The sequence below is a fragment of the Psammomys obesus genome, unplaced genomic scaffold (assembly GCF_907164565.1).
Source record: "Psammomys obesus unplaced genomic scaffold, mPsaObe1.curated_primary_1811, whole genome shotgun sequence".
NCBI classification, from domain to species: Eukaryota; Metazoa; Chordata; class Mammalia; order Rodentia; family Muridae; genus Psammomys; species Psammomys obesus.
Window position 1 is genome coordinate 26579978 of NW_026585797.1, and position 24967 is coordinate 26604944.

A 24967-nucleotide genomic window follows, 5' to 3' on the forward strand; every position below is an offset into this window, starting at 1 on the left:
TGAAGACTTTAAAAAACTTTAAGCAATGAGAAGACTAAAAAAAATTGAAACAAAACAAGAAAATACCGAAGCAACAAACTGTTGGTAGCTCTGAAACTTCAATTTTCACTAGTTAGTGAAATATAGATTGCTGGCAAATCCTTCGTTAAGCCTAACAATACAAACAATGTATTGGCTTTTTTCTTACCCAAGTGGATTGACAAAAAAAACAAAACAAAACAACAGCAACAAAAAAAACCCAAAACCTCATTGTTCAGAGAGCATTTCTCAAATGATCTCAACATTCCACATGAAGACTCAGAAAAACTCAGCCTTGATTTCAAAGGAAATGGTGTTTTATAATTTACTAATATAATTATGCTTTAATAATGCATCACTCACTTGGTCCAGTGATATGGCTCAGCAGGTAAAAGGGCTTACTGCACAAGCCTGCTGACCTGAGTTCCATACATGGAACCCACAGTGGAAGGAGACATCTGTCTAGCAAGAGCTGCCCTCTGACTTTCACACGTGTGCAGTGGCGTGCGTGTGATGTCACTGTGTATGCACAGGTGTCTATCCTCAATAATGCAAATTTTATATTTTGAAATTATAGCGTAAGTACATTATTTCTACATTCTCTTTCTCCCTCTCACCCTACTCATGTACCCCCTTTCTCTATCTGAAATTCATATCCTCTTTTCTTTGTTGATATGTGTGTGTGTTTCTAAATATCACCCTGTTCAGTCCATATGTTACCTGTATGCATTTTTAAATTAAAAAATACATATGTTTTATTTTGAAAGCTTCTTGAGTGAGCATCATTCCCTCTTCAGTACCTTAGCTAAGCATAAGACTTCCTCCTGGGCACTTGAAAGAGAAAAGAAATTCCCAAAGGCTGTTTGCATAATATCCCCATTCCCGAAAGCAAATCATGAACCATACAAGGAGTATAATTGTCACCCACCAGCCTACACAGATTATTGTCACTGCATCTTTTCAGGGTTAAAGGTAGAAGGAGGAAAAGAAAGAAAAGGAAAAGAGGGCGAAAAAGAGAAAGGGGATGATGATGATGATGTTGATGGAGGAGGAGGAGGACTAGGATGATGAGGAGAGGAGGAGGAGAAGGTAGAGGAGGAAGAGGAGGAGGAGAAGGTAGAGGAGGAAGAGGAGAAGAAGGGGGATATGGTCCCTGGTCCCTTGCGTATGCTATATACACCACAGCACCAGATACAGCAATACAGCATAATGATTGGCTAATGACCACAGAAACTCTGTAGCGCCTGAACGTAACAGCTACGTAAACCTAGAAGTGATTTTTTTAGGAAGCTGGGACACTCTGTCAGCTATTTTGAGCATTTAGCAAGATAAATGAGACTCATCTGTGCGACAGGGCAATCGGGGATGCTCATTGTGTGCCTGCATGAAGAGTGCCTAAGATTAAGTGTTTCTCCTGACAGAATGATTCCTAATCATTAATGTGAAATCCCATTTCTACATGGCGCTTCTATCTCTTTTGCCTATGAATAAACAGTAAACATCAACGAAAGACAACAGCAAGAAGAATCTGAAGTCTGTGTATTCTGAGCATCATAACTGTGAGGACACAGCAGGGGAAAGGCATAGAGTCTATCAGTCAAGCAGTGGGAACTTTCTCAACAAATGGAACAATTACACAAGAAGATCATACAGCTCTCATTAATTATAGGAACACATACACAGTAATGTACTTGCTAAGTTTGCAAGGCTAAAATGAAAATTTAACAATATTGATTATTTTCGTCATGACAGAACTAGTAGCTTCTTCCTCATAAGAATATGAAGACACAATAACCTGATAACTGATCTCTCTCTCTCTCTCACATCCACACACACTAACAAACAACAGATACCTTCCCTCTCTTCTTTATCTTTGTTCTAAAAATTGCACATAATCCATAGCTTTATCCTGGGTGAGGTAGTTTAAAGTTCCACTGAATAATGGGAGCCATTCAGTGTTTCTAAGAGGTGTGATAATTTTTAGGCATAGTTCAGTTTTTCCTCAGATTTCCTTCAATCAAGAAAAATAATAAATATATGTATTATTGAAGATAATTATTGCTAAAACTCTTTCTGTGTTCCGGGTCCACACACACCCCTCTTCATTCATGTGCAAATCCAACGACATAATCAAGACTTTCATATTTTGTAGATTAAATATTTAAAATGTCTGACTATCTTGTGGTCATGACAGTTATATTTGTTTTTTTTTTCTTTTTTTTAATTTTATTTTTCTTATTAGTTACATTTTGTTAACTCTGTGTCCCAGCTGTATCCCACTCCCTCATTCCCTCCCCAACCCCACACTCCCTCCCTGGTCTCCTCCCTGCCCCTTTCCAAGTCCACTGATAGGGGAGGACCTCCTCCCCTTTCATTTGAGTTTGTTTTATCAGGTATTTTCAGGGCTGGCTGCAAAGTCTTCCTCTGTGGCCTAACAGGACTGCTCCTCCCCTGGGGAGGTGGGGAGGTCAAAGAGCCTGCCCTTGAGATCCTGTTAGAAATAGTCCTTGTTCCCCTTACTTTGGAAAACTACTTGGTTACTGAGCTACCACGGGCCACATCCAAGCAGAAGTTCTAGGTTATATCCATAGGTGGTCTTTGGTTGAGTGTCAGTCTCAGAAAAGACCCTGTGCCCAGATATATTTGGTCCTTGTAGAGCTCCTATCCTATCCATATCATACTATTGAAACCAAGTATAGTGTCAGTAATCCCTAAGCTGAAGTGGTGGAAACAGGAAAATTCTGGGGACTTGCTGGCCACCCATCTTGCCAAGCCAGTAAGTCCCAGATTCAATGAGAAAAGCATCTCATAAAAATAAGGTAGTGAGTGGTTGAGAAAGGCATCCAACATCAACTTCAGGCTGACACACACACACACACACACACGCATACACATGTGCACACTCCATTTATCCTGGTGTTATGTTGTAGGCACTATAGTGGCGATGAAATTGATGCTGTTTCATTGCTCTTTTTCTTTTGGAATAGTGCAGAGAATCTTTAACCCTACTTATAGTTTGTGACATTATCTTATCTTTGGTGAAGGCAAAACTCATGACTGCTTTGTTGATTTTATTTTGTTTATTGCCTCTTTTAATGCATTTTTCTTTTGAGTTTTGCCCATGGAAGATTTCAAATGTATTTTCTTGATGTCCTTCAAATCATCTGATATATAAACATAAAGAATTGGCCTTGAAAAAATATACTGCTACTTTTTTTTTCCTCATAAAATACATAGTGCTAAAAGTGTTTCTATTTATCCCTTTCTTATACATAAATGTTGGTCCTGCTTTTAACCTTCTACACGAGTCTATTATAAAAATATAATTCATTACCATTAATTCCTTGGCTCACATATCTTGCTGGCCCCATTAGTACTGTTACAGAGCTTTTTTTATTTTTTATTTTAATTTCATTAATTACATTTTATTCACATTGTATCTCAGCTAAAGCCACTCTGCCAACCCCTCCCAATCACACTCTCCCTCCCTCTTCTTCTCCTATGCCCCTCTCCTAGCCAAATGATAGGGTAGGTTCTCCTCCCCTTCCATATGACCCTAGTCTATCAGGTCTCATCAGGAATGACATTTTGTCTTCCTCTGTGGACTGGTAAGGCTGCTAGCCCTACTCAGGTGGAAGTGATTAAAGAGCCATCCCACCAGTTCATGTCAGAGAAGGTCCCTGTTCCTATTATTGGGGAATCCTCTTGGACACTGAGCTGCCATGGGATACTTGTGTGCAGGGGAGCTAAGTATCTCCATGCATAGTCATTGTTTGGATTATCATTCTCAAAAGACCCCTGTGCACAGATTTTGTTTTGGTTCTGTTGCTCTCCTTGTGGAGCTCCTGTCCCCTCAAGGTCAGAATCTCACCCTTCTTTCATAAGATTCCCTGCAATCTGCAAAAAGTTTCGCTATGAATCTCAGCATATGTTTTGATACCTTGCTGGGTAGAGTCTTTCAGAAGGCCTCTGTAATAGGCTCCAGTCATGTTCCCTGTTTTCTCCTTCTTCTGATGTACATCTTGTTTGCCTTTCTGAATGAAGATTGAGCATCTTACCCAGGGTCTTCCTTCTTGCTTAGCTTCTTTAGGTATACAGATTTTAGTATGATTATCCTATGTTATATGTCTAATATCCACTTATGAGTGAGTATGTACCCTGTGTTTCTTTCTGGTTCTGGGATACCTCACTCAGGATGATCATTTCTAGATCCTGGTAGAAGAAAAAGTGGGAAGACCCTAGAACTCATTGGTACAGGAGACAACTTCCTGAACAGAACACCAACAGCACAGGCTCTAAGAGTAACAATCAATAAATGGGACCTCATGAAACTGAAAAGCTTCTGTAAAGCAAAGGACACCATCATCAAAACAAAACGACTGCCTACAGATTGGGAAAGAATCTTCACCAACCCTTTATCTGACAGAGGGTTAATATACAGTATATATAAAGAACTAAAGAAGCTGAAAAACAGCAAACCAAGTAATCCAATTAAAAAATGGGGAAGAGAGTTAAACAGAGAACTCTCTTTAGAGGAATATCAAATGGCAGAGAAACACTTAAAGAAATGCTCAATGTCATTAGCCATTAGGGAAATGCAAATCAAAACGACCCTGAGATTTCACCTTACACCCATCAGAATGGCCAAGATGAAAAACTCGAGTGACAACACATGCTGGAGAGGTTGTGGAGAAAGGGTAACCCTTCTCCACTGCTGGTGGGAATGTAAACTTGTACAACCACTCTGGAAATCAATCTGGCTCTTTCTCAGACAAATAGGAATAGCGCTTCCTCAAGATCCAGCCATACCACTCCTAGGCATATACCCAAAAGAGGCTCAAGTACACAATAAGGACATTTGCTCAACCATGTTTGTAGCAGATTTATTTGTAATAGCCAGAAGCTGGAAACAACCCAGATGCCCCTCAACTGAAGAATGGATGCAGAAACTGGGGTACATCTATACAATGGAGTATTACTCAGCAATGAAAAATAAGGAAATCATGAAATTTGCAGGTAAATGGTGGGACCTGGAAAGGATCATCCTGAGTGAGTTGTCCCAGAAGCAAAAAGACACGCATGGTATATACTCACTCATATAAATATACAATATAGAATAAACCCACTAAAATCTGTACATCTAAACAAACTAAGCAAAAGAGAGGACCCTAACTAAAATGTTCAATCCCCATCCTGAAAGGCAAAGAGGATGGACATCAGAAGAAAAAGAAAATAGGAAACAACCTCGGAACCTGCTACAGAGGTCCTCTGAAAGCCAGAAGAAAACAGGAAACAACCTTGAAACCTGCCACAGAGGGCCTCTGAAAGCCTCTGCAGTATAGACTGTCAAAGCAGATGCTGAGCCTGATGGCCAACTGATGGGCAGAGTAAATGGAATTTTATGTAAGAAGTGGGAAATAGTAAAAGCTGGAGGGGACGGGAACTCCACAAGCAGAGCAATAGAACAAGATAATTTGAACACAGGGAACTGCCCAGAGACTCATACTCCAACCAAGGACTATTCGTGGAGATAACCTAGAACTCCTGCACAGATGTAGCCCATGGCAATTCAGTGTCCAAGTGGGTTACATAGTAATGGGAAGAGGGACTGCCTCTGACATAATCTGATTGGCCTGCTCTTTGATCACCTCCCCCTGAGGGGGGAGCAGCCTTACTAGGCCACGGTAGAGTACAATGCAGCCAATTTTGATGAGAACTGATAGACTAAGATCAGAAAGGAAAGGAGAACCTCCCCTATCAGTGGACTTGGGGAGTGGCATGCATGCAGAAAGGGAAGGGAGGGTAGGATCGGGAGGGGAGGAGGGAGGGGGTTATGGGGGGATACAAAATGAATAAAGTGTAATTAATAAAAAATTAAAAAAATGGGGTACAGAGCTAAACAGAATTCTCAATAGAGGAACATCGAGTGGCAGAGAAACACTTAAAGAAATGCTCAACGTCCTTAGTCATTAGAGAAATGCAAGTCAAAATGACCCTGAGATTTTACCTTACACCAATCAGAATGGCTAAGATCAAAAACTCAAGTGACAACACAAGAGGGAAAGGATATGGAGAAAGAGGATCCCTATTCCACTGCTGGTGGGAATGTAAACTTGTACAACCACTCTGGAAAGCAGTCTGATGCTTTCTCAGACAATTAGGAATAGTGCCACCTCAAGATCCAGCCATACTACTCCTAGGTATATATCCAACAGATGCTCAAGTATACAACAAGGACATTTGCCCAACCATGTTTGTAGCAGTTTTATTCGTAATAGCCAGAACCAGAAAACAACTCAGATGTCCATCAACGGAGTAATGGATACAGAAATTTTGGTACATTTACACAATGGAATACTAGTCAGCAATTAAAAACAAAGAAATCATGAAATTTGCAGGCAAATGCCAGAGCTTTTATTTTTAATAAATTAGGGGCTAATCTTTGATCACCAATGTGAGTGATGACCTTAATAATCTTTCTCATTAGGCATTCATCATTATATTTTATCTTTGTTATAAACCCTTGTTTGTACTGGTATATTACCAGTACACTTTCATTTTGTGTTAAAATTCAAAAACATAATAGAAGAAATATTATTTGACATTTTCACCTAAAAAATGCCTAACATGAAGTTATTTTTTTTTCCCTCTCTGACGCTATGACAAGGATTTTTCTTGTATGGGAACATAAATATGACATACTTTTTCTTAAATATTTTAACACTTTGGAGAAGCCAAGAAGTCTCTTTCACTTCAAAGGCCATCTGTGCAGACCTGGAGCACAAATGTAGATTACATAGCTTTGCAATTAAATAAAGATATAGATGTCAGAATAAGGGCGTACAGTTGCAACATGCGGAGATCAAATTATCTCATCACTCATTTGCACAAATAAGACTACAATATGGTTATGACTTTTTCTCAGGGAAATACAATAAGGTTTTCCATACAAGCACTTTGTACATCCATAAACCTAGCTTCTTGTACTCTACTAAGGCATTTCATTTTCATTTAGGTATTTGATCTGCTTTTAAGTTTTGCCAGCAACTATTGTGAATACACAAAACAGACATATAAAAATATGCTTAGATGCCAAATTGCCCCCCTCAGAGCATATGAAAGCCCGAGTTTGCATGTTCATTTCTCATTGTTTTAATCTAGACCACAATAAAGTTATAAATATCTTAGGGGTTGCTGTGTCTTTGCAACATGGCTGGGATACAGAGGTCTTTAGAATATCACAATGTTTAAAAAAAAAAAAACTACCTTGCTTGGTTAGAGTCACACCAAGGTACTTTATGTTATTAGTGGCTATTGTGAAGGGTGTTGTTTCCCTAATTTCTTTCTCAGCCTTTTAGTCTTTGGTATACAAGAGGGCTTCTGATTTTTTTGAGTTGATTTTGTATCCTGCCACTTTGCTGAAGGTGTTTATCAGCTGAAGAAGTTCTTTGGTTGAATCTTTGGGGTCGCTCATGTATACTATCATATCATCTGCAAATAGTGACACTTTGACCTCTTCCTTTCCGATTTGTATCCCCTTGATCTCCTTTAGTTGTCTTATTGCTCTGGCTAGGACTTCAAGTACAATGTTAAAGAGGTATGGAGCAAGTGGGCAGCCTTGTCTTGTCCCTGATTTCAGTGGGATTGATTTAAGTTTCTCTCCATTGAGTTTGATGTTGGCTATAGGTTTGCTGTATATTGCCTTTACTATCTTTAGGTATGTGCCTTGTATCCCTGATCTCTCCAAGCTCGGATGTGGCCCGTGGTAGCTCAGTAACCAAGTAGTTTTCCAAAGTAAGGGGAACACGGACTATTTCTAACAGGATCTCAAGGGCAGGCTGTTTGACCCCCCCCCCCCGGGGAGGAGCAGTCTGTTAGGCCACAGAGGAGGACTTTGCAGCCAGCCCTGAAGATACCTGATAAAACAGGGTCAAATGAAAGGGGAGGAGGTCCTCCCCTATCAGTGGACTTGGAAAGGGGCAGGGAGGAGACCAGGGAGGGAGTGTGGGGTTGGGGAGGGAATGAGGGAGCGGGATACAGCTGGGACACAGAGTTAACAAAATGTAACTAAATAGAAAAAAATAATAAAAAAAATAAAAAAGAAAAAAATGAAAAAAAAGAAGAAACAAAGACAAAAAAACATATCCTATTAAATCATCAAAATTTTTCTTTTCCCAAAAGCTGAAGAAACTCATATCACTCCTCAAGACAGTGAAAGTTTAACCTCTAAAGAGGTAAATTCCAGCCTTTGGATTTAGACTATCACACATATTTTGGAGGGAGGAAACTCTTTCTGTAAATGAAGAAAGTCCATCAATTTGCACACTGCTGTGCTGCTGTAATGTTCTCCCATGCTGCCCTTAGAAGTTTGGGAGCCTGGTTAATATTTTTCCTAATAAGCTATAACATTTTTTTCCTTTGGTGAATTTGAATAAGTAACAATAAAAATACTAAAACAAACAAAAAAACAACAACAACAACAAAAAAAACTACCATATAAACAGGGTGATCATTTCTCTCTCTCTCTCTCTCTTTTTTTTTTTTTGCTTTTAGTGGACAAAATAAATGCAAAAACATTTGTCGGTTTTCAAACATCATATGAAAGAGACACTATTTTCATCTCAGCATAAAAGAAGATAAGCTTTAATTATCATCTGCAGTGTCTATGCAGTAGACACAGACCAAGGAAACATGATTTTCATCCAACAGAGTTTAGTTACACTTGAGTAACTACAAATATTTAAATATGTGTGTGCGTCTGCATGTATATGTGTATGAATGTCTACAGTGTATCCTTGAGCAAAAATAAAATGATCATATATTTGGCAACTATAGATAACAAGTAACAATTTTTATTTAAATTGAATCATCTCTTCTAAACAACTGATATTCACTAAGAATAAATTAACCATTGCCAACATCGTTTTCACAGTCAGAATGGCAGCGAGGACTTCCATAACACCATAGGAAATAGACCTGGCCTGCATTACTTTGATTAAAAAAGATATCAAAATAAAGTTCTCGTGGAAAGCTCATATTTTAAATTTATAAATTGACATTAGAATTCCAACTCATGGTGGGAGCATGGTAGTTCCCTTAGTCTCTATAAATCTTATTCTATTTGTCTGTAAAATGGAAGACTATAATGGATTATCTCCTCTAGTCTTCATGGAGATAAATAAAGAGTAATATCTACACAGGGCATGTATTTAATTCATGGTTTGCATCTTAAGATGGCTGCTACTATTATGAAACGTTTCAACCTGCATACAAATTCAGATATCAGTATTTTACTATAAATATCATTCTGGGTTTTTCAACTGGTAGTAAGATTTAGTTAGAAATGATTAAATGTTTCTTATACTTTTTGTCATGACTACAAATTAAACCATTGCATATATTTCTCAAAATCTAAATTCTATGGAGCAAGGCTGTTGAGGTATGATTTTTTTCTCAGAAATAACACTTCATTTCTCAAATTTTTTTATGGTAACATATCAAAAACTAACAAAACACAGTAACCAAACTTTGTTTCCTCTATTGCTATTTTTATGACTCCTCAAATGTGGTAAAATTAACGTTCATTTCTAAAAATCTGCATCTATATAGCCAACATCAATAAAGAATTAAGGTAAAGGCTCTTTGTCATTACTCATGGCAAGGTGATTTGGATACCCAGAACTTAAGAGAGTGTAAGAAAAGGAGAGATCTAATCTCCACTTACGTACCATGCCCCCTGGATCATGCAACCCTCCCACATATGTGTGCACGTTTGCGTTTATGTGTGGGTGAATAATTAAATTTAAACCAAGTAGCTTGGTTTAATATGGCACTTCATATTCCAGTTTTTTTATGATAACACAATCATTTATTATTTCACACAGCTGTTCATTCTGCATAGCAATTGAAAACCATTTTGCATACAGCAACCATGCTATCAAAAGACAAGCTGACAAATAGCATATTATACTAGCTTAAAAACTAATAGAAAAACTAATAGAAAAAACCTTGTTAAAAAGCAATGCAGTATGATAATAATGAGTACAAATAAAATATTTCCTATTAATCACAAAGTCATAACGTTTCTTTATTCTTTGTTTAAAAAGTTTTTTCAATACAAGATTTCTCTGTGTAGCTTTGGCTATCCTGGACTCACTTTGTAGACCAGGCTGGCCTCAAACTCACAGAGATCTGCCTGCCTCTACCTCCCAGGTTCTGGGATTAATGGCATGCACCACCACTGCCTGGCTCGTTTCTTTATTTTTGTTCTCTGTGTTCACTGGCTTTTTTATAAGTATGTTTAAGGGAGGACGTAGTATGTAATCAGTAAACATTAATTGAATTAGTTAAGGTTTTTAAAAATGCTGAGGATTTATCTTAGTATTTCCTCATTGCATTTGAAAGTACTCTCCTATCAGTGGACTTGGAAAGGGGCAGGGAGGAGACCAGGGAGGGAGTGTGGGGTTGGGGAGGGAATGAGGGAGTGGGATACAGCTGGGACACAGAGTTAACAAAATGTAACTAAAAAGAAAAAAATAATTAAAAAAAAAAGAAAGTCTAGAAGGGGAAAAAGAAGAGGTGGGTGATGCATTCTGTTATAATCTCAAAACAATAAAATAAATAATTAAAAATAAAAAAAAAAGAAAGTACTCTCCTCTCACTGGATGACATATGTCTGGATTCTGATGTCAAAATTATTATAATTTAATTAATACATATACTAGACAGCATGTAAGAACTTGAATGTTTTTCAATATGGCTTACCCTAAAACTATACAAAACCTAGCAGATATTATAGTTGCTTTATACATGAGTCATTGACCATCAAAAAGGCTACCATGTTTAATATCATGAATATAGAGCCAAGAGCAGCTCCTGCATTCTAATACAGACATCCTTGTTTTCAGCAACATGTCATCGAGAGCCGAACATACTAGTTCTTTATGGTAGGTTAGTTATACTTTGTTAGTAATGTCATCCTGTTCCACAGGATTTCCTATTCCAATAGGCAAACAAATAAAAAGTTTCTTCTTTGGACAAAACAAAATGTCAAAAAAAAAAAAAAAACTGATATCTATTTTGTTGCCTGACGTCTACAATTTTCAAATTCGCAGAGTCATCATAAACCTTCCAAAGTGGTAATAATAGTTGTTATTATTCCAACCCTTGAAATAATATGATTCATAACACAGATGATTTCAAGATAGATTAGAGAATTTGCTTTGAAAAAAGTTGAACTGAGATTTTTCTGCCATCAGTGCAGTTAGAAAATAATATCCCCATGAAGGCACAACCAAAGGTATTTATCAGAAGTTATGTATTAAAGTATTTCAAACCTTCACAGCCTAAGACACATTTACCAGGTTTAAAATCTCAGTATATCCAATTGAAATAGACTTCATAGGAGAAGTTCTTTTGGTTGAGATATCACTGCTGTGATTTTTCCGTGGAGTCTATAATTTTGGTTCTGTGAAAACTAACCTTTCAGAAGACCCGGAACATATCAAAATGACAGTTTTCTAGGGAGGTTTCATGCATCACTCAAAGTGTATTACAGGTATGAGTTGAGAAATGCAGCATAGCCACTAGACCTTGAATCAAGTCTCTTCACAATGTGTCAACAAAGTCAAGGTCAAGTCAATAAAGAAACTCAGAAAGTATGCCCAATCCAGAGGCAAATATGCAACATTTAGAGGACTTTATCTGTGGAATGTTACATCATATATTTTATAAGCATTAATGAAGTATTAAAAACACTAATCCCCCAGAAGCCTTCTCCTAAGTCTCAGAAAGGATTGGGAATTAGAATCACTAATGATCTGGATCAGATATACATCATTTTTTTTCTAGAGGAATCCATACTGACAATAATACATATTATATCAGAAATTAGACAGAGATACACAAAAATTTTGAGGCAACCCAGAATAAGCTGATCAAATACATCGTCATTATGGTTCCACATATCTATTTTGGGTTCACTTCTGTTTCTCCCAGTATTCACCCAGTCAATATAAACAATTATTATTCTAGGGATAAAATGATTGGTACAGGGCATAGCAGATGAGTGTGTTGATATTTTAATAAACTACAGGTACAGGATAACAGAAAGTTTTTAAGCTCCTCCGCATCATATATTTGCTCACTTCTGACTTTCATACCCATTAAGAACCCAGTAAAAATCAAACAGAAAATAGCTCGTATAGCTTGTAAGCTTGTCATTTGCATATATCATAAGGATTTTCTTTCTCATAGCAAGCGAATATCTCTAGAGAAAACTCTTGATATTTTTAGCAAAAATTATAATAAACATATTAAAGTTGCCATATGGAAAATTTAAAATGCATCAACTAGGTAGATGTAGTTTTGTTTTCTTTTTTTAAGTGATAAAGGATCTAAAATGTTCACCATATATCTTTATTGGAGAAGAAAATAAAAACATCTTTCAGGTTGGGTCTCAAAATCTACTTATGTACCTTGTGCACATTTAATTTAAGAACTCCAAGATAAACTTCCCCCAGGAGACATTCACCCTGTTCCCATTAGCTGTCTTCCTCTCATTCCAGAAAATAGATGGATAATGCTGTCAGCATTTTGAGATCTCCCATTTTAAGTATCCACTTCATATTTAGCATAACTGAAGGTGAAAGCCTGGGGGCTGTTGTTGGTTACAGGGACATCACAGTGATGGAATGACCCCCATGGTGAGGTCCTCTCCATTTCCTTTCTCTCTGAGCTGCTCTTCTTCTCAAACCTAGAAGCAAGCACATGCTTCAGGGCACAGCTCTTATTTTTGTCTAGTGCAAGGCAGCTATATGGAAGACGTCAATCACACTTCTCAAACTCTAGGTGACGTCTCTTTCATAAAATTCAATTTCATAAGGATGGAAGATGGGATGACAGCCTCGCTTTCTCCGATTGCTAAAGGCCAATCAAGGGTTGAAATGAAAGGAGCTGTGTTATCAAGATTGCTAACAGGTCCAACAGTTACTGCACCGGGGGGGGGGGGGGGGTATCTGAAATTCTAACTAGGAATACAAGAGAATGCCATTTCAGTTGGCTGCAGGAAGATTTTAGATTGTGTTGTGAAGTGTGCTCTTTCTGGCATTGGCAAATACCATGTCTCTGGCATCATTTAGAACAGCTGTGTTGCTGAATTCATCAAAGATCCAGTGATGTTGCTCTGAAAAGGCACAGCCACAGTATTTGTTTTCCTGTTGACAGGGGTGAATGTAGTATGGTGTGGTAGACTGTCAGAATCAGGGTCCTCCCACAGACGCCATAATCGCATTATAGGTAACTGGTACAGATTAGAAATGATAAAACTTGCTGAGATACAGAATGTATCTCATACCTTATACTTGAAAATTTAAAGAACCAAAGTGCTGCAAAATATTACATATTTTTCTCTGTACACTCTCACACAGGCGCGCACACACACACACACACACACACACTTTATGTACTACTTTTAGTACTTATTTCAGGCATTTTATCATAGGTATTATTTAGTAATCTCAGGGAATGTTATGGATGAGGCAGTTATTTTCTCCATTTTAAAGTAATACTCAGTGATCCGACAGCATACAAATAAGAGTGCTTTTTTTCTAAATTCAAAATATCTAATTGGACAGCTCAAAATTGGAGGTCTCCAAATCTCTCTCCTTAGAGCAGAGGGAACCCCTCAGAAAAGGAGACAGAAACATTCTAAGAGCTGTAATATATTTGTTATCTTTCTGAAACTCCCCTATAACTAAAACTAAAATCAAGTTTTCATTGTTTCAGTATGTTAATCATGGAAGAGATGAAGTTTAAAAAAAATAGGATTAAATAACTCTTTTTTTGCCTTTTATTTTTACTTAATATTAAGCTACTTAAGTTTTAGGTGTGTGTGTGTGTGTGTGTGTGTGTGTGTGTGTGTGTGTGTGTGACCACACTGTGGAAATCAGGGCATAAGCCTTGTGTACGTGCCTACAGAGGCCAGAAGAGAGCATTGGGTTCCACGGAGACGCAGATACAGATAGTCGTTAGCCATGTAATCCTTCAGGAAGAACTGAAGTATTATCCATCTATGTGCCATGTCTCCATCCCAAGTCATTGCTTTTCAGAGATCATTAAACTTATGATGTGTGTGAATATACAAGTCATGTAAGTCACATCCATCCATACACACATACACAGACACACACACACACACACACACACACACACAAGTCCACTTAGAGCTGATGAATGGCACCTGTATGCTGTATGCTCTGCAACCAAAATATTCATGTAACCACGTACATATACTAAACACAATCTCATAAAACACATAAGCATGCACATGCATGAAGACAAAGAGCTACAAATAGTCAAACCACAGTAATGAGCTGACATATCTTATCCAGACACACAGAGCCTGACGTAATAATGGAGAACCCTGAAAGAACTGGCCAACAAACCCTTTGGAAATTTTTTTGTTTGACAGATGGTTTTGGGAACTGTGTCACATGATCTGATGTGTCTTCAAAATAGGATGTTGGATTAAGCTTTATTACACAAGATGTTGTTCACTTCACAGGCAAGAAATTAAGTAGAAACTGTGATCAAGTGTAGCAGAATTCTCTACAGAATTCTTAAGGCTTTTTAACCTCTGAAGGAATTGTTGTTTTGTTGATTTTCCAGCTGTCTTGATTTTGTCTATTTGCTTCACTGACCAATACTTCACATTTCAGTTCACAGGAAAAAAACTAAGCCCCAGATGCCACCAAAAAGCCAAACTCTGCCAAGTCCACCTGTCAAACAGCTGGGCAGGCCAGAGGTCACCAGGTGTCATGTCCTGTCACTTTCCCACTGGCATTTGTTTTGAGGAGGCTGACTTACTGGTCTGGCTAATTCTAGCTGCCTATGTGATCACAGTCCTGCAAAAGCATCCAAAACTTACACAGTATCGGTGAGTTAAAACTGCATCCTGGTCTGCAAAGCCACAATTATCTAATTATCAGCCTTGGTGGTTTTTCTCTAAGAAAAATCATCATGAGTATTTTGATAAAAGGCAAAGAAAATTGCCTGAATTCCTTTCATTATCTTAACAAAATAACTTGAGAATTTTAGGCTATTTAAGTCTATCTATTCTAAGAGCTCAAAGTTCAAATTACGTTGAAATTGGGTGTATTTTATAACGATGATATAGTTTAGATGCCCAGGTTATTCTCCTTTATGCAAGTTTGCTAGAAAACAGTATAGAAGGAAAGCACAAGAAAAAGAGATATTTTATAGTCTAATATAACTAAGGATAGTTTAAAATTGCCAAAGTGTTCTCCGAAAAAAGTATAACTGTTAATTTAATTCAAAGTGATGGTAAATAATCTAACATAGAAAAAAAAAGCATAGAAGATCGCTATACTAATTGTAACACATTTGAATGAAATTGCTAAATATGAAGCAAACACAATGGTTCTAAATGAACTGTGAAAATTCATACATATATAGAAATAATTTTCTCATTTATGTATTTATATTTATGCATGTGTTTGTACTTGAATAAATTATATATATATATAACATATACATAATTAAAATATATTAGCATATATTTTAGACATGGAACTCTCTGTACAAAATAGTGATATCTTTTCATGGAATTCTATAAGAAAATAAAATATGCAATCAAAATATATAAATTGTGATATACTTTGTGTCAGGACAAAAAAAAAAAAAACCCTCAGGAAAAATGGCTAAGTGTGGTGCCAGTTAGCATGCGAAACTTTTATCAACCTCCAGGCTCTTTCAGCATCTTAAGCACCCCTTACAGAATCCTTGCTGGATCCTAGCTCCACTAATCTCCGGCCTCACTGCCCATTAGCCTAAACTTCTCTACCTCTTGAGCTTTCCTGCCCTCAGCTTTTCGTCTAATACAATCCTGCCATTTCAGTCATGCCTTCTTTTTTACTCTCTTGGCTCTTTCTGGGTTCTCTCTCTCTCTCTTTGTCTCTCGGCTCTTTCTAGGCTATCTATCTATCTATCTATCTATCTATCTATCTATCTATCTATCTCTGTTTCTTGGACTCTGTCTCTTTTTCTCTTCCTCCCTTGCTCCCCCAAAATGCACTTCTTCTTGTGACCTGGTTCAGTCTGCTGGCTGTGGTTACTCTAGTAGTCTTTCTTGGAATGGTCATGTCCTCACATTATAGAATGTGTGTTATGAACATATTAAATGTTGGTTTAAACACAAAATATGTTTAAACATATTAACAAATGCACTGATACTTTTTAGCTAGTTTCTAAAGCCATCATATAAACTTAAATGCTTATTGCTACTTATTAGCCAACACTAAATAATTTTTATTCTGATGTTAATTACTTATGAATTTGCCAAAAATATAAAATGAATAAAACTCTTCAAACTACTATTCAATAACTTTTCTCATTGGTGTTTTCATTCATTCTGAATGATTCTATTAGGTCAGATCCTACATTCTACCATGTAACTGAGATATACAGTAGTTTTACAAGGCCAGTTATCAGAGGTAAATGGCTACTTATATGAATGGCTTAATTGGATATCTAAAATTGGCTTTCTATCCCATATCCATTTGTTCAATGAAGAGGTTTCCAAGTAAGTTTTCTGTTCTTTTAGACTGAATAGTATTGGAAGTGCAGCAGCCTAAGCCACATAGAAATGGTTTATTTGTGCATAAGATCTATGTTTTTATTTTTTTTTAAGTAGCTTTCCATTAACCTTTGAAGGTTGAAGCATCGCTTGGCACTCTATATGACTAAAAAAATATATAAATAGTATATTCAATTACTATTCAAAATGTGACATATATTTCTCAACTATGGGTTATTATCGTTCATACTGTTGGGTCATGTCTGAGAATTTGACCTGATTAGCCATCTTGGATGTGGTCTTACTTCAGGAGCTGGCAAAGAGGTGGATATGGAACTTGCACACTGACACATCTGCTGTGTAGACACTATAATGTTCAGCAACTGAGAGTCTATACACTATTTTTTGAATAACATTGATTGTGTTTTTTATATACTTACATAGTTTTCAATAGATTTATATTTTACCACCACCTGTAATACATGATAACTTCTAGTTTGAAACTTTGATATCGTCATATATGGTCTGAGAAGCCTAACCCATGATTGCCGCAGCATCAAAGACCAAGAGAAACAGGTAGAAATGTTAAAACCTATGCACTGGATGATCTGCTTCATCTGCTGTCTTATTCTTACAAAAAGAAGACAGATTTTAAACATTTTATTCTTTCTTCCTTAATATTCCTGAATAGTCATCACACAGACAATTTACCAATGCCTTTTTTCCCCCAGTGATCAACAGAGGTTTTTTTTTTTTTTCTTTCTTTCTTTAAATTACAATTTACTCGCTTTGTATCGCAGCTGTAGCCCCCTTCCTTTCCCTCTTCTCCTCCCATGCCTCTCCCCTTGTCCACTAATAGGGGAGGTCCTCCTTGCCTTCCATCTGACCCTAGCCTATCAAGTCTCATCAGGACTGGCTGCATTGTCTTCCTCTATGGCCTGGTAAGACTGCTTCCCACTGAGGGGGAGGTGATTAAAGAGCCAGACAATGAGTTCTTCAGAGAGAGGCCCTGTTCCCCTTACTAGGGAATCCACTTGGAAACTGAGCTGGCATGGGCTACATTTGTGCAGGGGTTCTAGGTTATCTCCATGCATGGTCCTTGGTATCAGTCTCAGAAAAGACCCCTGTGCGCAGGTTTTATTGGTTCTGTTGCTTTCCTTGTAGAATTCCTGTCCCTTTCAAGTCTTTCATCTCCCCCTTCTTTCATAAGGTTCTCTTCACTCTACCCAAAGTTTGGCTATAAGTTTCAGCATCTGTTTCGATACCCTTGAGGGTAGAGTCCTTCAGAGGCCCTCAATCCACAGAGGTTTTATTACAATAGGATAATGAGGTGGTTTACAAAAATTGTGTGACTCTAGTACATTTTAGGATATTTCAATGCTTCCCTTCTAAGTTTCTAGCACATTTTCTCTTCTTTTCCCCATGATTAAATTACTATTACTATTATTCTTATTTGCGATTATTAATTTTGTATCCCAATTGTTGCCCCCTTCTTCATCTCCTCCTGCTTCCACCCTCCCTCCCTCTTCCTTCCTATCCCTCTTCTCTGGTCCACTGATTGGGGAAATTCTCTTCTCCTATGGCCTGACCCTAGACTATTAGGTCCCATCAGCAGTGCCGGGATCCTCCTCTTTCTCTGTGGGCTGGATAGATTACCGCTCCGGGGAAAAGTGATCAAGGAGCAGGCAACAGGGTTCATGTCAGAGACTGTCTCTTTTCCTCTTACTAGCAAATCCACATTGAGACTGAGCTGTGTAGGGGCTACATCTAATCAGGAGGTCTATGTCCTCTCTATGCATGGTCTGTGGTTGATGCATCAGTCTCTGTAGTACACCCTGGGCCAAGCATTTTTAGTGGCTTTGTGGGTCTCTTTACGTGGCTACTGTCCCCTCTGGGTCTTTTATATGCCCCTTCTTTCATAAGACTACCTGTGCTCTGTCATCAAAAGTCTCCCAACCAAAAATAAAAAGCCCAGGGTCAGACAGTTTTAGTGCAGACCTTCAAAGAAGAGCTAGCACCAATACTCTTTAAACTATTCCACAAAATTGAAACAGAAGGCACATTTCTAACATCATAGGAGGCCACAGTCACCTTGATTCCTAAATTGAACAAAGACCCAACAAAGAAAGAGAATTTCAGACCAATTTCTCTTATGAACATATATGCAAAGATACTCAATAAAACACTCGCAAACCAAATCCAAGAACACATCAAAGATATCTTCCACCACACCCAAGTAGGCTTAATCCCAGTCATGCAGGAGTGGTTCAACATACTTAAATCCATCAATGTAATCTACCGTATAAGCAAAGTGAAAAACAACAACAACAATATGCTCATCCCCTTAGAGGCTGAAAAAGCATTTGAGAAAATCAAACACCCGTTCAGGTTTAAAGTTTTGGAGAGATCAGGGATACAAGGAACATATCTGAACATAATAAAGGCAATATACAGCAAGCCTATAAACAATATCAAACTAAACACAGAGAAACTTACATCAATCCCACTGAAATCAGGGACAAGGCAGGGCTGCCCACTCTCTCCATATCTCTTCAATATAGTACTTGAAGTCCTAGCTAGAGCAATGAGACAACCAAAGGAGATTTGGGGGATATAAATTGGGAAGGAAGGTGTCAATGTATCTCTATTCACAGAAAATATGATAGTATACATAAATGATCTCAAAAATTCTACCCGAGAACTCCTTCAGCTGATAAACATCTTCAGCAAAGTGGCTGGATACAAAATTAACTGAAAAAAGTCAGTAACCCTCCTGTATACAAAAGACAAAAGGGCTGAGAAAGAAATTAGGGAAACAACACCCATCTCAATAGCCACAAATAACATAAAGTACCTTGGTGTGACTCTAACCAAGCAAGTGATAGACTAGTATGAAGAAAAAAAAAAACAAAACTTTAAGCCTCTAAAGAAAGAAATTGAAAAGGATATCAGAAGATGGAATGATCTCTCATGCTCAAAACGACTCTGAGATTCCATCTTATAACTGTCAAAATGGTTAAGATCAAAAAACTCAAGTGACAACACATATTGGAGAGGTTGTAGAGAATGTGGCACCCTCCTTCTGTGCTGATGGGAATGTAAACTTGTACAACCACTTTAGAAATCAACCTGGTGCTTTCTCAGAAAACTGGGAATAGTGCTACCAGCCATACTACTCCTGGGCATATTCAGAAAGATGGTCAACTGTCAACAAGGACATTTGTTCAACTATGTTCATATCAGCTTTTTTCATTATAGCTAGAATCTGGAAACAACCTAGATGTCTCTCAACCAAGGAATGGATACAGAAATTTTGGTACATTTGCATGATGGAATACTACTCAGCAATTAAAAACAAAAAAAATCATGAAATTTAAAGGCAAGTGGATAAAAGTAGAAAAGATCATCCTGAGTGAGATATACCAGAAGCAGAAAGACACACATGGTATATTCTCACTTATTAGTGGATATTAATTAGCCTTATAATTTAGGATAAACATACTAAAAGCTATAAATCTAAAGAAGCTAAACAACAAGAAGAAGCCTAGAGAAGATTCTTAATTATCATTCAGCAGGGAAAACAGGATAGACACCAGAAGTGGTAGAAGAGAGGAACAGGATGGAAGCCTACCACAGATGTCCTCTAACTGACTCCATCCAGCAGGGTATTGAAGCAGAGACAGTAGACTGACTCACAGTCAAACTTTTAACAGAGCACAAGGACTTTTATGGAAGTAGGATATAAAAGGACCCAGAGGGGACAGGATCCACACAAGGAGACTAACATAGCCAAAAAAAAAAAAAAAAAGCAGGGCTGGAAGGTGGAGGTGGAGACTGATACATCAACCAATACCTTTTTATGTAGCTTTCATGATAAAAAGTTAACTCTCAGTAATTGTGAAACAGCAAAATAGTATAGCTGGTTTCTAACTACAAATTTTACTTTTGACTAAGTGACACTGACAAAAAGCAATACATACTAAAGACTCATGGGAACATACATTTGTAAACCTGAAGAAACTGATGTAACTTATTTGTTGGCATAAAGTTATTGTGTAATTCAAATGCTGATTTCTGTACCAGCCCCATATCTGGTTGCAATCCTTATTATAAGAATCTCCTTTCTCAATGTTGTGTAAACATTGCTCTCCAATTGTCCTCTGATATGTAAATAAAGCAGCTCATAGGCAATAACTGAGCAGGGGAGAGAATAGAGATGGAGTTTCTGCCAGCCACGGAGGAGGCGTTAGAGAAGAGAGTAGGGAATTCAGAAATGTCCAAGAATCATCATGAGAAGGAGTGGGAGCAGAAAAGGCTACAAAGTGCAAGTATCTTTGGGAAGTACATTGGGAGAAAGCCACATTAGGTCAGAGAATTAATGGAGTAATCACTGCTTAGTTCTTGTGCTATGAAGCTTGGTTAAATAATATAAGAATTTCGATTATTTGTGCAATAGCCAGGTTAAGGAGAAACTAAGAAACAAACACGGTTTTAGAAAATAATGGTAACACTTATTATTGTGAACATCTTAATGGACACCACAGGGAAGATGGCCTGATCTATGAACAAGTTCTAATATTACCTAGTCGGTTATATCAATGACAGGAGCCTAAGAGGTAACCACGTGATACTTTCACTCTTGATAGTACATGCAATTTTGTAGAATATACCAATATATCCACTCTGTACATCCAGGAGTTGAGCATATTTTTACTTCATAGGAGAAATGCTGGATCAAGCAGATGAAAGTAAATAAAAACTGGTGATTTCCTGGTCTATTCATGCCCTAGAATTACATTATGTATCATTTAAACATGCTTCTGAAGTGTGTATTCATTCGGGTCAGTTCTCTGGTTTATAGGATAATTCTTAAAAGGGGCAAATGGCATCTCACATGTCAGGGAGTGTTTTAACTGTTGACTAGATGTAAGTTTAGATGTAAAATTTATAATTTCACAACTCAAAATTCTTAAATTGGAGTTGAACAAGGAGAGATTTTATATGAATAGAATTCAGTGGATCTCAACTACATCAGCTTCTTTTCTGCAACAGCTTATAAGTTAATGAACTTCCACTTTTCCTTATTGACTTGCTGTCTGTTTTCACCAGCACTGCCAGAGTGAAGTTGTTAAGTGTCAAATTAGATAATGCTACACTTCTGCTAAGAATTCTCTGATGATATCCCATCCTAGAGCAAAAGAGAATCCCTGGAAACAGCCCAAGTCTCCTACCATATACCCCACGGATCTGCCTCACTGAGGACCTCAGTGTCTGCATTTCTATTCCCCCTCTCATCTGCAGCCTGTGTGATCTTCTCTGAGACTTAAACATCAGCGGAATTCCCCTGCTCAAGCATCTTCACAGTTTCTGTCCTCTCCACCTAGAAAACTCTTTGCCCATTCACTTCTGGTGCTTTGTCCTTCACTTCAGTTGTTCACCACGAAATGCCATTTGATTTTACCGTGGAGACTTCTCTGTCTATATGTGAATCCATGTAAAGGGACCTGAACCAGGCTTCTTACAAATTTGTCACATGTTCTACCACTATATTAGATCAAGGGCCTCATTTAGTCCTGCTTGGTCACTCTAAAGTTATAAACACTTATGTATCTCATGTTCCAAGCTTCCTATATCCTTTCTCATTTAACCTTATCACCACTTTGTAATGTACTAATATTTTTGACTATTTTGTTTGTTGATGACCTATTTTCCTCAGTAAAATGTAAATCTCACAAGGGTGAGGACTTTTCTCTTTAGCTTACTAACGTAAGCTCTGGAACAGTGCATGCGACACATACTTGATATTCAGTGTATCCATATATTGTTGAAAGATGAAATGAATTTTACTTATGTTGTTTTTAAATAATAAAAGAGGTAGACACAAGGAAAGATATTTGCTTGGCACTGTGGTGATTTATACCTGCTACTCCAACTCTAACTGGCTGTGTAATCATCACTAATAATTTGGTCCATTATCTTTAACAAATCATAGTCAATGGAGTCAGTGAGGACATTAATCATCAATCTGTTCTATTATATACTTTGTCAGAAAGCCAGAATTTCTGGGTATAGGCCTGCCTTAATACACAAAATGGCCCAACAATAGATGATTTTTGTTTGTAAGGTGCAAGAGTGGTGAATAAAAAGACAGACACTTGAAGTAGAGGTTTGATAGCCATCACCCTACAGGATAACAGCCCTCTAGGTTGCCAGACCCTGCAGAGACATGGGTAGATGTCTCCTGTCTTGGGTTCAGTTCTAATCGGATAGGCCATCCTTCTGTCTCCTAGCACGTGGCACTCCTGCTTTATTTCACGCTATTTAGTTATCAGTAGCAAAAGTAGTGGTCACTGTGGTGATGAATTGCTGAACAGTGATCAATCCAGGAAACCCCTTGATGGATAATGGATGGTATCATATTTTGATGTATGTACTTAATGTTAATTTTGTAATCTGATGTTTTCCTCTTTCAATACAATTCTGAGGTACTTGGTACTTGGTTCTTTCTCTCTAGGAAAAGGATTAAAGGGATTAGATTAGAAATATACAAGAAGTTAGTGAAAATATTGTGTTTTGATGACTGATGGCTAATTCTTTAAAAGAAAGGGGTTCATAAGGACCAGGTTCCACATTCACAAATATGCACTTAGAGCTTTGGAGGCCACCAACAGCAAACACTGGTGGAATCATCATCCAGGATTAGGGAGCTCCTGGATCAGAGACTTTTTTATACATACACATGTCACAGAAAAATTCCTCCCACTTTGTCATTTACAATGGAAACAGTGTAAGACCAGGAGACCAAATGTCTAAGTGGGACATCTCAGTAGATAAAGTCACCTTATGCTGTATGCACCAGAGTGTGAAAAGATGTGTGGAGAGGAAAGTTGAGTGCCTCAGGGTTTCACTGTGTGAACAGGAGCCCTAGTGACTAATGGCAACTGACAATCACCTCTCTGTAGCAACACTTGTATTGATAACTGGCCCATGTGTACCTACAAAGGAGGGTCAGTTTTGTTCTTGGTTTACAAATCATTTCATGGAAGATTGACAAAGCACCTGCTGGGCTTCGAAAGGCTACTCAGGTGGTCAATTTCATGACTTGCAATGGTAGGGCATGCTTGTAATCTTAGTACTGACAAGATAGAGTCAGGTGAGTCTCTGAAGCTTACTCATTGCCATCCTTCCTTCCTTTAGTACACACACACACACACACACACACACACACACTCACATGCACGTATGCCTGCACACACAGATATATAGACCCAGAAAGAAAAGAAATAAAAAAGTATAAAGATAAGTAATTAACTTAGCTGAATGATAAATAGTATTTAGGAAATACCCATTGCTCTTTTTTTTTTTTTTTTTTCTCATTGAACTTAAATATGGTTTATGGTAAACCTGAACCTGTACAGAGATTCTTTTACGTCAGCAATGAGCTGAGATCATGTGGCTGGTGGGCCTGAAACTAAAATGGCTGTTGTTATGCCAAAAGGGCCAGGCTTCAACAATAATCTTAAAATGGGTTGAGATGACACAAATTATTGAGACTTTGATCCAAAGACGAGAGTGCATTACTCCCCAAGTGAAATGAAGTTGTTTTGTATAAAGTGAGAAATAAATCATTCATCTACCCGAGATTCCTTTTACTACATGCATGCTATTTAATTTCCTTTATGAAACAATCCTAGGTTTAGGGGACTGTCATCCTCCTAGTTGTATAGTAGAGAAATTTAATGCATACAGAGGTTAAGCAAGTGGCCTAAAAGTGAGACTAGTTGCAAAATTATGTTCTTCATCGCAGAATCATGAGGCTTCCAGTCTTACCTATTTTATACTGTTAGATGTTACAGTTTAAAGTAATTGTTTTGTTTACATGGTCCTAAAACAGCAGAAAAAAAAAATAAAGCCCTTTGCCAAACCCTGACTCTGGTTGAATTATTGTAACATTCACCAGAGTTTACACCAAAGGCGAAGCACCTTATTTTTTTGTGATTTAAATTGTAATCCTGTATTTCCTCCTACCTATGGCATGATAAAGAAGTTACATCTCAAATGTGTAACACACAGATTATAGGAGCAGGCTCAAGGCACTGCTGCCTGGATCTTAGGCCCTGCAGCACTGCTCAGTAAAAGTGATTCCAGCTAGTCTAGGTCCTATGTTTACATCTTAGATTTTTCATCATTAAAAAAAAAATACTACAACAGCATTTATGCCATATCAATTCAAGACTTGAATCATTAGATATCTACTGCATGAGAAAATACTGGGATACAATGAATGCTTTGATACCAAGGTAGAAATCTATCTCAAATTTGAACTTCTTTCAAATTATGAAAATAGACTTCATG

The 24967-nt window shown here is 37.6% G+C and overlaps 1 protein-coding gene across 2 annotated transcripts in view; it reads right to left on the reverse strand.

The window, feature by feature from the left end:
• Positions 1–24967, reverse strand: part of Nkain2 (sodium/potassium transporting ATPase interacting 2) — a 1156795-nt gene that overhangs the window by 652555 nt on the left and 479273 nt on the right. The gene's annotated exons all lie outside the window — the stretch shown is intronic.